General features: G+C 33.4%; 1 non-coding gene across 1 annotated transcript in view; it reads right to left on the reverse strand.

The window, feature by feature from the left end:
• The window catches only part of LOC143263728 (small subunit ribosomal RNA), a 1921-nt gene extending 1776 nt beyond the window's left edge, over positions 1-145 (reverse strand). The window contains exon 1 of the ribosomal RNA XR_013037080.1: positions 1-145. This exon is cut by the window's left edge and continues 1776 nt beyond it. This is a non-coding gene — a ribosomal RNA (small subunit ribosomal RNA).
• Positions 146-12500: the final 12355 nt, after the last annotated feature.

Genomic DNA, 12500 nt, shown 5'->3' on the forward strand with positions numbered 1-12500 from the left:
ATCCAAGTAAATTTTAGTACGATCTAAGAAACCATAACTGATTTAATGAGCCATTCGCGGTTTCACCTTAATACGGCATGTACTGAGACATGCATGGCTTAATCTTTGAGACAAGCATATGACTACTGGCAGGATCAACCAGGGAACTATACAATATGTATATATAAAATGGACAAAATTTAAATCCTTTTCCATCGTCGCCTGTTTCATATATATATGTCAGGTCGACACACCACTTTTCTCTTTCAAATATGTACAAGTTTTGCCACATTCCGCGCTTGTAACATATCTTCTTTAACGCTCAATTTCTTTCATTTTTCTACCATACAGATATTTTACCGTACGCCCAAAAACGTACGTATTATATTTTTGTTCTATCATAAAATCACATTTTTCTACGTACGCCAGCTTCGTACGTTTCTATCTTTGCCTTCATAAAATCACAAGATAATTTTATCTTCAAGAGTCTCGCTATTAACATCTTGTAAGATAAATGTACGTCCCAGCTAAAACGTACAAATACTTCAAGTTAAGTAATAATATATCATCGCTATTGACAAATTTTTAAGATCCAAGACACAGTTCTCTCTATATGTTTTAATATTTTTTATGTACTCAAATATATTCAAAGGAAAAAGTACATGGGTGATGCCATAGTCGTGGAAGCGCGTACGCTCACACTGATCTTCTGACCGCCGGAAGCACGAAACCTCTGATCTGGGCAAAATCGGCAAGCCGAGGAAGAACGGACAGGACACATGCTGGACTGGCGAGAAAGCGTGTTCTTCCGCTCGCGCTAGGCATTTCGATTTCTGACACCTCTTGATTTAAAAAATCAGTTTTTTGATAGTTTTCTCTCTCCACTGGGCTATTCATTTTAGCCACAGTTTTCAATTGGTACGATTTGCTTCCAAATCTTACAGATGCATTTTAAAAAATTTTTCCATCGCTCGGACAGAAGAGTCGATTGCTCAGTGAGTACGAGTATACATACAAAGTGCATACGGGTAACCAACCCCGTAGGGCTTGCCACATATGGGCCATTCGGTCAAAGACACCGACCCGTGGCCACGCTGTGTGGAGAAAAGTCCGTAACGTAAACGGCACGAAACAGTCAGGACCGAAGCCCCGAAGGAGCTCTGAGACAGCTTCTCGACCGAGATCGTAGAATTGGCCCAAAACCCGCTCTGCTCCGTCCGCCTCGCACGGACCGTGTATCTCTTATAGATACCGAACGGCCGGCAAGGACGCCGGCGCCGCCGGCCGAATAGCACGCGCGCTTATGAGTGTAAACCGCCGCGGCAACAGACCGCCCGGCCGTGCTGTTGTAACATAGCGCGTGAACGAACGAAAAAAAAATTTATAGTAAACATTAAAATAAATTACATTACCGTAAACTAGACAAAAAATTACACATTTTTTCCCAATATGAAAATTTTCACAAACTTTTCAAAGTCCCATCGCATCGAGTAAACTTTTTTAATAACGCTTCCGCACGATTCTAAATGCTTAATCCATATGTGAAATCGTTCACTGATCACGAATATCGTATTTAAAAAAATTACAAAAATTTATTTTTCAAAATAATCAAAAAAAACCGAAAAATCACAAGAGTAAAGTACCATTATTTTAAACAATATGTCGTTCTAAATGCTTAATCCCTATGTAAAAAAGTTATCTAAGCAAGAATATGTAATTGAAAAAAATTAGAAAAATTTATTTTAGCCGTAAATCGAAAATAATGGGGACACCGGAGCTGTTCGAAGCGCCGAGACGCGCCGCGTACGGCCGAATATTTTCTAAGTCCCAACGTACCGATCAAGAGTAAAGTACCATTTTCCTACATTAGATTTCGTTCTAAATGCTTAATCCCTATGTAAAAACGTTAGTTAAGCAAGAATATCGTATTTTTAAAAAAATCTAATGATAGGATTTTCCAGAAAATTGAAAAAACCGAAAAATGTCAAGAGTAAAGTGCCATTTTCTGACATTAGATTTCGTTCTAAATGCTTAATCCCTATGTAGAAACGTTAGTTAAGCAAGAATATCGTATTTTTAAAAAAATCTAATGATAGGATTTTTCAGAAAATTGAAAAAACCGTAAAATGTCAAGAGTAAAGTGCCCTTACTTTAAACAATGTATCGTTCTAAATGCTTAATCCCTATGTAAAAAAGTTATTTTAGCAGGAATATGTTATTGAAAAAAATTAGAAAAATTTATTTTAGCCGTAAATCGAAAATAATGGGGACACCGGAGCTGTTCGAAGCGCCGAGCGCGCCGCGTACGCCCGAATATTTTCAAAGTCCCAACGTACCGATCAAGAGTAAAGTACCATTTTCCTACATTAGGTTTCGTTCTAAATGCTTAATCCCTATGTAAAAACGTTAGTTAAGCAAGAATATCGTATTTTTAAAAAAATCTAATGATAGGATTTCCCAGAAAATTGAAAAAACCGAAAAATGTCAAGAGTAAAGTGCCATTTTCTGACATTAGATTTCGTTCTAAATGCTTAATCCCTATGTAGAAACGTTAGTTAAGCAAGAATATCGTATTTTTAAAAAAATCTAATGATAGGATTTTTCAGAAAATTGAAAAAACCGTAAAATGTCAAGAGTAAAGTGCCCTTACTTTAAACAATGTATCGTTCTAAATGCTTAATCCCTATGTAAAAAAGTTATTTAAGCAGGAATATGTTATTGAAAAAAATTAGAAAAATTTATTTTAGCCGTAAATCGAAAATAATGGATCGAGCGAATCGGTCGATTGCGCCGAGACGCGCTATGATGCAACAGACGAGCGATTGGAACGCCCGAATATTTTCAAAGTCCCAACGTACCGATCAAGAGTAAAGTACCATTTTCCTACATTAGATTTCGTTCTAAATGCTTAATCCCTATGTAAAAACGTTAGTTAAGCAAGAATATCGTATTTTTAAAAAAATCTAATGATAGGATTTTCCAGAAAATTGAAAAAACCGAAAAATGTCAAGAGTAAAGTGCCATTTTCTGACATTAGATTTCGTTCTAAATGCTTAATCCCTATGTAGAAACGTTAGTTAAGCAAGAATATCGTATTTTTAAAAAAATCTAATGATAGGATTTTTCAGAAAATTGAAAAAACCGTAAAATGTCAAGAGTAAAGTGCCCTTATTTTAAACAATGTATCGTTCTAAATGCTTAATCCCTATGTAAAAAAGTTATTTAAGCAGGAATATGTTATTGAAAAAAATTAGAAAAATTTATTTTAGCCGTAAATCGAAAATAATGGATCGAGCGAATCGGTCGATTGCGCCGAGACGCGCTATGATGCAACAGACGAGCGATTGGAACGCCCGAATATTTTCAAAGTCCCAACGTACCGATCAAGAGTAAAGTACCATTTTCCTACATTAGATTTCGTTCTAAATGCTTAATCCCTATGTAAAAACGTTAGTTAAGCAAGAATATCGTATTTTTAAAAAAATCTAATGATAGGATTTTCCAGAAAATTGAAAAAACCGAAAAATGTCAAGAGTAAAGTGCCATTTTCTGACATTAGATTTCGTTCTAAATGCTTAATCCCTATGTAGAAACGTTAGTTAAGCAAGAATATCGTATTTTTAAAAAAATCTAATGATAGGATTTTTCAGAAAATTGAAAAAACCGTAAAATGTCAAGAGTAAAGTGCCCTTATTTTAAACAATGTATCGTTCTAAATGCTTAATCCCTATGTAAAAAAGTTATTTAAGCAGGAATATGTTATTGAAAAAAATTAGAAAAATTTATTTTAGCCGTAAATCGAAAATAATGGATCGAGCGAATCGGTCGATTGCGCCGAGACGCGCTATGATGCAACAGACGAGCGATTGGAACGCCCGAATATTTTCAAAGTCCCAACGTACCGATCAAGAGTAAAGTACCATTTTCCTACATTAGGTTTCGTTCTAAATGCTTAATCCCTATGTAAAAACGTTAGTTAAGCAAGAATATCGTATTTTTAAAAAAATCTAATGATAGGATTTCCCAGAAAATTGAAAAAACCGAAAAATGTCAAGAGTAAAGTGCCATTTTCTGACATTAGATTTCGTTCTAAATGCTTAATCCCTATGTAGAAACGTTAGTTAAGCAAGAATATCGTATTTTTAAAAAAATCTAATGATAGGATTTTTCAGAAAATTGAAAAAACCGTAAAATGTCAAGAGTAAAGTGCCCTTATTTTAAACAATGTATCGTTCTAAATGCTTAATCCCTATGTAAAAAAGTTATTTTAGCAGGAATATGTTATTGAAAAAAATTAGAAAAATTTATTTTAGCCGTAAATCGAAAATAATGGGGACACCGGAGCTGTTCGAAGCGCCGAGCGCGCCGCGTACGCCCGAATATTTTCAAAGTCCCAACGTACCGATCAAGAGTAAAGTACCATTTTCCTACATTAGATTTCGTTCTAAATGCTTAATCCCTATGTAAAAACGTTAGTTAAGCAAGAATATCGTATTTTAAAAAAAATCTAATGATAGGATTTTCCAGAAAATTGAAAAAACCGAAAAATGTCAAGAGTAAAGTGCCATTTTCTGACATTAGATTTCGTTCTAAATGCTTAATCCCTATGTAGAAACGTTAGTTAAGCAAGATTATCGTATTTTTAAAAAAATCTAATGATAGGATTTTTCAGAAAATTGAAAAAACCGTAAAATGTCAAGAGTAAAGTGCCCTTACTTTAAACAATGTATCGTTCTAAATGCTTAATCCCTATGTAAAAAAGTTATTTAAGCAGGAATATGTTATTGAAAAAAATTAGAAAAATTTATTTTAGCCGTAAATCGAAAATAATGGATCGAGCGAATCGGTCGATTGCGCCGAGACGCGCTATGATGCAACAGACGAGCGATTGGAACGCCCGAATATTTTCAAAGTCCCAACGTACCGATCAAGAGTAAAGTACCATTTTCCTACATTAGATTTCGTTCTAAATGCTTAATCCCTATGTAAAAACGTTAGTTAAGCAAGAATATCGTATTTTTAAAAAAATCTAATGATAGGATTTTCCAGAAAATTGAAAAAACCGAAAAATGTCAAGAGTAAAGTGCCATTTTCTGACATTAGATTTCGTTCTAAATGCTTAATCCCTATGTAGAAACGTTAGTTAAGCAAGAATATCGTATTTTTAAAAAAATCTAATGATAGGATTTTTCAGAAAATTGAAAAAACCGTAAAATGTCAAGAGTAAAGTGCCCTTATTTTAAACAATGTATCGTTCTAAATGCTTAATCCCTATGTAAAAAAGTTATTTTAGCAGGAATATGTTATTGAAAAAAATTAGAAAAATTTATTTTAGCCGTAAATCGAAAATAATGGGGACACCGGAGCTGTTCGAAGCGCCGAGCGCGCCGCGTACGCCCGAATATTTTCAAAGTCCCAACGTACCGATCAAGAGTAAAGTACCATTTTCCTACATTAGATTTCGTTCTAAATGCTTAATCCCTATGTAAAAACGTTAGTTAAGCAAGAATATCGTATTTTAAAAAAAATCTAATGATAGGATTTTCCAGAAAATTGAAAAAACCGAAAAATGTCAAGAGTAAAGTGCCATTTTCTGACATTAGATTTCGTTCTAAATGCTTAATCCCTATGTAGAAACGTTAGTTAAGCAAGATTATCGTATTTTTAAAAAAATCTAATGATAGGATTTTTCAGAAAATTGAAAAAACCGTAAAATGTCAAGAGTAAAGTGCCCTTACTTTAAACAATGTATCGTTCTAAATGCTTAATCCCTATGTAAAAAAGTTATTTAAGCAGGAATATGTTATTGAAAAAAATTAGAAAAATTTATTTTAGCCGTAAATCGAAAATAATGGATCGAGCGAATCGGTCGATTGCGCCGAGACGCGCTATGATGCAACAGACGAGCGATTGGAACGCCCGAATATTTTCAAAGTCCCAACGTACCGATCAAGAGTAAAGTACCATTTTCCTACATTAGATTTCGTTCTAAATGCTTAATCCCTATGTAAAAACGTTAGTTAAGCAAGAATATCGTATTTTTAAAAAAATCTAATGATAGGATTTTCCAGAAAATTGAAAAAACCGAAAAATGTCAAGAGTAAAGTGCCATTTTCTGACATTAGATTTCGTTCTAAATGCTTAATCCCTATGTAGAAACGTTAGCTAAGCAAGAATATCGTATTTTTAAAAAAATCTAATGATAGGATTTTTCAGAAAATTGAAAAAACCGTAAAATGTCAAGAGTAAAGTGCCCTTATTTTAAACAATGTATCGTTCTAAATGCTTAATCCCTATGTAAAAAAGTTATTTAAGCAGGAATATGTTATTGAAAGAAATTAGAAAAATTTATTTTAGCCGTAAATCGAAAATAATGGATCGAGCGAATCGGTCGATTGCGCCGAGACGCGCTATGATGCAACAGACGAGCGATTGGAACGCCCGAATATTTTCAAAGTCCCAACGTACCGATCAAGAGTAAAGTACCATTTTCCTACATTAGATTTCGTTCTAAATGCTTAATCCCTATGTAAAAACGTTAGTTAAGCAAGAATATCGTATTTTTAAAAAAATCTAATGATAGGATTTCCCAGAAAATTGAAAAAACCGAAAAATGTCAAGAGTAAAGTGCCATTTTCTGACATTAGATTTCGTTCTAAATGCTTAATCCCTATGTAGAAACGTTAGTTAAGCAAGAATATCGTATTTTTAAAAAAATCTAATGATAGGATTTTTCAGAAAATTGAAAAAACCGTAAAATGTCAAGAGTAAAGTGCCCTTATTTTAAACAATGTATCGTTCTAAATGCTTAATCCCTATGTAAAAAAGTTATTTTAGCAGGAATATGTTATTGAAAAAAATTAGAAAAATTTATTTTAGCCGTAAATCGAAAATAATGGGGACACCGGAGCTGTTCGAAGCGCCGAGCGCGCCGCGTACGCCCGAATATTTTCAAAGTCCCAACGTACCGATCAAGAGTAAAGTACCATTTTCCTACATTAGATTTCGTTCTAAATGCTTAATCCCTATGTAAAAACGTTAGTTAAGCAAGAATATCGTATTTTAAAAAAAATCTAATGATAGGATTTTCCAGAAAATTGAAAAAACCGAAAAATGTCAAGAGTAAAGTGCCATTTTCTGACATTAGATTTCGTTCTAAATGCTTAATCCCTATGTAGAAACGTTAGTTAAGCAAGAATATCGTATTTTTAAAAAAATCTAATGATAGGATTTTTCAGAAAATTGAAAAAACCGTAAAATGTCAAGAGTAAAGTGCCCTTACTTTAAACAATGTATCGTTCTAAATGCTTAATCCCTATGTAAAAAAGTTATTTAAGCAGGAATATGTTATTGAAAAAAATTAGAAAAATTTATTTTAGCCGTAAATCGAAAATAATGGATCGAGCGAATCGGTCGATTGCGCCGAGACGCGCTATGATGCAACAGACGAGCGATTGGAACGCCCGAATATTTTCAAAGTCCCAACGTACCGATCAAGAGTAAAGTACCATTTTCCTACATTAGATTTCGTTCTAAATGCTTAATCCCTATGTAAAAACGTTAGTTAAGCAAGAATATCGTATTTTTAAAAAAATCTAATGATAGGATTTCCCAGAAAATTGAAAAAACCGAAAAATGTCAAGAGTAAAGTGCCATTTTCTGACATTAGATTTCGTTCTAAATGCTTAATCCCTATGTAGAAACGTTAGTTAAGCAAGAATATCGTATTTTTAAAAAAATCTAATGATAGGATTTTTCAGAAAATTGAAAAAACCGTAAAATGTCAAGAGTAAAGTGCCCTTACTTTAAACAATGTATCGTTCTAAATGCTTAATCCCTATGTAAAAAAGTTATTTAAGCAGGAATATGTTATTGAAAAAAATTAGAAAAATTTATTTTAGCCGTAAATCGAAAATAATGGATCGAGCGAATCGGTCGATTGCGCCGAGACGCGCTATGATGCAACAGACGAGCGATTGGAACGCCCGAATATTTTCAAAGTCCCAACGTACCGATCAAGAGTAAAGTACCATTTTCCTACATTAGATTTCGTTCTAAATGCTTAATCCCTATGTAAAAACGTTAGTTAAGCAAGAATATCGTATTTTTAAAAAAATCTAATGATAGGATTTTCCAGAAAATTGAAAAAACCGAAAAATGTCAAGAGTAAAGTGCCATTTTCTGACATTAGATTTCGTTCTAAATGCTTAATCCCTATGTAGAAACGTTAGTTAAGCAAGAATATCGTATTTTTAAAAAAATCTAATGATAGGATTTTTCAGAAAATTGAAAAAACCGTAAAATGTCAAGAGTAAAGTGCCCTTATTTTAAACAATGTATCGTTCTAAATGCTTAATCCCTATGTAAAAAAGTTATTTTAGCAGGAATATGTTATTGAAAAAAATTAGAAAAATTTATTTTAGCCGTAAATCGAAAATAATGGATCGAGCGAATCGGTCGATTGCGCCGAGACGCGCTATGATGCAACAGACGAGCGATTGGAACGCCCGAATATTTTCAAAGTCCCAACGTACCGATCAAGAGTAAAGTACCATTTTCCTACATTAGATTTCGTTCTAAATGCTTAATCCCTATGTAAAAACGTTAGTTAAGCAAGAATATCGTATTTTTAAAAAAATCTAATGATAGGATTTTCCAGAAAATTGAAAAAACCGAAAAATGTCAAGAGTAAAGTGCCATTTTCTGACATTAGATTTCGTTCTAAATGCTTAATCCCTATGTAGAAACGTTAGTTAAGCAAGAATATCGTATTTTTAAAAAAATCTAATGATAGGATTTTTCAGAAAATTGAAAAAACCGTAAAATGTCAAGAGTAAAGTGCCCTTACTTTAAACAATGTATCGTTCTAAATGCTTAATCCCTATGTAAAAAAGTTATTTAAGCAGGAATATGTTATTGAAAAAAATTAGAAAAATTTATTTTAGCCGTAAATCGAAAATAATGGATCGAGCGAATCGGTCGATTGCGCCGAGACGCGCTATGATGCAACAGACGAGCGATTGGAACGCCCGAATATTTTCAAAGTCCCAACGTACCGATCAAGAGTAAAGTACCATTTTCCTACATTAGATTTCGTTCTAAATGCTTAATCCCTATGTAAAAACGTTAGTTAAGCAAGAATATCGTATTTTTAAAAAAATCTAATGATAGGATTTCCCAGAAAATTGAAAAAACCGAAAAATGTCAAGAGTAAAGTGCCATTTTCTGACATTAGATTTCGTTCTAAATGCTTAATCCCTATGTAGAAACGTTAGTTAAGCAAGAATATCGTATTTTTAAAAAAATCTAATGATAGGATTTTTCAGAAAATTGAAAAAACCGTAAAATGTCAAGAGTAAAGTGCCCTTACTTTAAACAATGTATCGTTCTAAATGCTTAATCCCTATGTAAAAAAGTTATTTAAGCAGGAATATGTTATTGAAAAAAATTAGAAAAATTTATTTTAGCCGTAAATCGAAAATAATGGATCGAGCGAATCGGTCGATTGCGCCGAGACGCGCTATGATGCAACAGACGAGCGATTGGAACGCCCGAATATTTTCAAAGTCCCAACGTACCGATCAAGAGTAAAGTACCATTTTCCTACATTAGATTTCGTTCTAAATGCTTAATCCCTATGTAAAAACGTTAGTTAAGCAAGAATATCGTATTTTTAAAAAAATCTAATGATAGGATTTTCCAGAAAATTGAAAAAACCGAAAAATGTCAAGAGTAAAGTGCCATTTTCTGACATTAGATTTCGTTCTAAATGCTTAATCCCTATGTAGAAACGTTAGTTAAGCAAGAATATCGTATTTTTAAAAAAATCTTATGATAGGATTTTTCAGAAAATTGAAAAAACCGTAAAATGTCAAGAGTAAAGTGCCCTTATTTTAAACAATGTATCGTTCTAAATGCTTAATCCCTATGTAAAAAAGTTATTTTAGCAGGAATATGTTATTGAAAAAAATTAGAAAAATTTATTTTAGCCGTAAATCGAAAATAATGGGGACACCGGAGCTGTTCGAAGCGCCGAGCGCGCCGCGTACGCCCGAATATTTTCAAAGTCCCAACGTACCGATCAAGAGTAAAGTACCATTTTCCTACATTAGATTTCGTTCTAAATGCTTAATCCCTATGTAAAAACGTTAGTTAAGCAAGAATATCGTATTTTAAAAAAAATCTAATGATTGGATTTTCCAGAAAATTGAAAAAACCGAAAAATGTCAAGAGTAAAGTGCCATTTTCTGACATTAGATTTCGTTCTAAATGCTTAATCCCTATGTAGAAACGTTAGTTAAGCAAGATTATCGTATTTTTAAAAAAATCTAATGATAGGATTTTTCAGAAAATTGAAAAAACCGTAAAATGTCAAGAGTAAAGTGCCCTTATTTTAAACAATGTATCGTTCTAAATGCTTAATCCCTATGTAAAAAAGTTATTTTAGCAGGAATATGTTATTGAAAAAAATTAGAAAAATTTATTTTAGCCGTAAATCGAAAATAATGGGGACACCGGAGCTGTTCGAAGCGCCGAGCGCGCCGCGTACGCCCGAATATTTTCAAAGTCCCAACGTACCGATCAAGAGTAAAGTACCATTTTCCTACATTAGGTTTCGTTCTAAATGCTTAATCCCTATGTAAAAACGTTAGTTAAGCAAGAATATCGTATTTTTAAAAAAATCTAATGATAGGATTTCCCAGAAAATTGAAAAAACCGAAAAATGTCAAGAGTAAAGTGCCATTTTCTGACATTAGATTTCGTTCTAAATGCTTAATCCCTATGTAGAAACGTTAGCTAAGCAAGAATATCGTATTTTTAAAAAAATCTAATGATAGGATTTTTCAGAAAATTGAAAAAACCGTAAAATGTCAAGAGTAAAGTGCCCTTATTTTAAACATTATATCGTTCTAAATGCTTAATCCCTATGTAAAAAAGTTATCTAAGCAAGAATATGTTATTGAATAAAATGAGAAAAATTTATTTTAGCCGTAAATCGAAAAAAAGACTGTTCGTTTCTCTGTCTCTCTCGCGCGATCGAAGTATTGATGTTTCCCGGCAAAGTAATGGGATATTAATTAAACTTTATACACGAAATTACTCGTTTTGATCCCCGCTACACAGCCGTATACTTTTTATAATTTTGTGGAATCGGGAACCTTGCAATATTTATCATAACGCGGATCGACTGTCTCTGTCTCTTTCTAGATCGGAAGAATCGATGTTTCCCGGCAAAGTAATGGGATATTAATTAAACTTTATACACGAAATTACTCGTTTTGATCCCCGCTACACAGCCGTATACTTTTTATAATTTTGTGGAATCGGGAACCTTGCAATATTTATCATAACGCGGATCGACTGTCTCTGTCTCTTTCTAGATCGGAAGAATCGATGTTTCCCGGCAAACTAATGGGAGTTTAATTAAACTTTATACACGAAATTACTCGTTTTGATCCCCGCTACACAGCCGTATACTTTTTATAATTTTGTGGAATCGGGAACCTTGAAATATTTAACATAACGCGGATCGACTGTCTCTGTCTCTTTCTAGATCGGAATAATCGATGTTTCCTGGCAAACTATTGGGAGTTTAATTAAACTTTATACATGAAATTACTCGTTTTGATCCCCGCTACACAGCCGTATACTTTTTATAATTTTATGGAATCGGTAACCTTGAAATATTTAACATAACGCGGATCGACTGTCTCTGTCTCTTTCTAGATCGGAATAATCGATGTTTCCCGGCAAACTATTGGGAGATTAATTAAACTTTATACATGAAATTACTCGTTTTGATCCCCGCTACACAGCCGTATACTTTTTATAATTTTGTGGAATCGGGAACCTTGAAATATTTAACATAACGCGGATCGTCTATCTCTGTCTCTTTCTAGATCGGAAGAATCGATGTTTCCCGGCAAACTAATGGGAGTTTAATTAAACTTTATACACGAAATTACTCGTTTTGATCCCCGCTACACAGCCGTATACTTTTTATAATTTTGTGGAATCGGGAACCTTGAAATATTTAACATAACGCGGATCGACTGTCTCTGTCTCTTTCTAGATCGGAATAATCGATGTTTCCCGGCAAACTATTGGGAGTTTAATTAAACTTTATACATGAAATTACTCGTTTTGATCCCCGCTACACAGCCGTATACTTTTTATAATTTTGTGGAATCGGGAACCTTGAAATATTTAACATAACGCGGATCGACTGTCTCTGTCTCTTTCTAGATCGGAATAATCGATGTTTCCCGGCAAACTATTGGGAGATTAATTAAACTTTATACATGAAATTACTCGTTTTGATCCCCGCTACACAGCCGTATACTTTTTATAATTTTGTGGAATCGGGAACCTTGAAATATTTAACATAACGCGGATCGTCTATCTCTGTCTCTTTCTAGATCGGAAGAATCGATGTTTCCCGGCAAACTAATGGGAGTTTAATTAAACTTTATACACGAAATTACTCGTTTTGATCCCCGCTACACAGCCGTATACTTTTT

Source organism: Megalopta genalis, unplaced genomic scaffold, assembly GCF_051020955.1.
Source record: "Megalopta genalis isolate 19385.01 unplaced genomic scaffold, iyMegGena1_principal scaffold1256, whole genome shotgun sequence".
Lineage (NCBI taxonomy): Eukaryota > Metazoa > Arthropoda > Insecta > Hymenoptera > Halictidae > Megalopta > Megalopta genalis.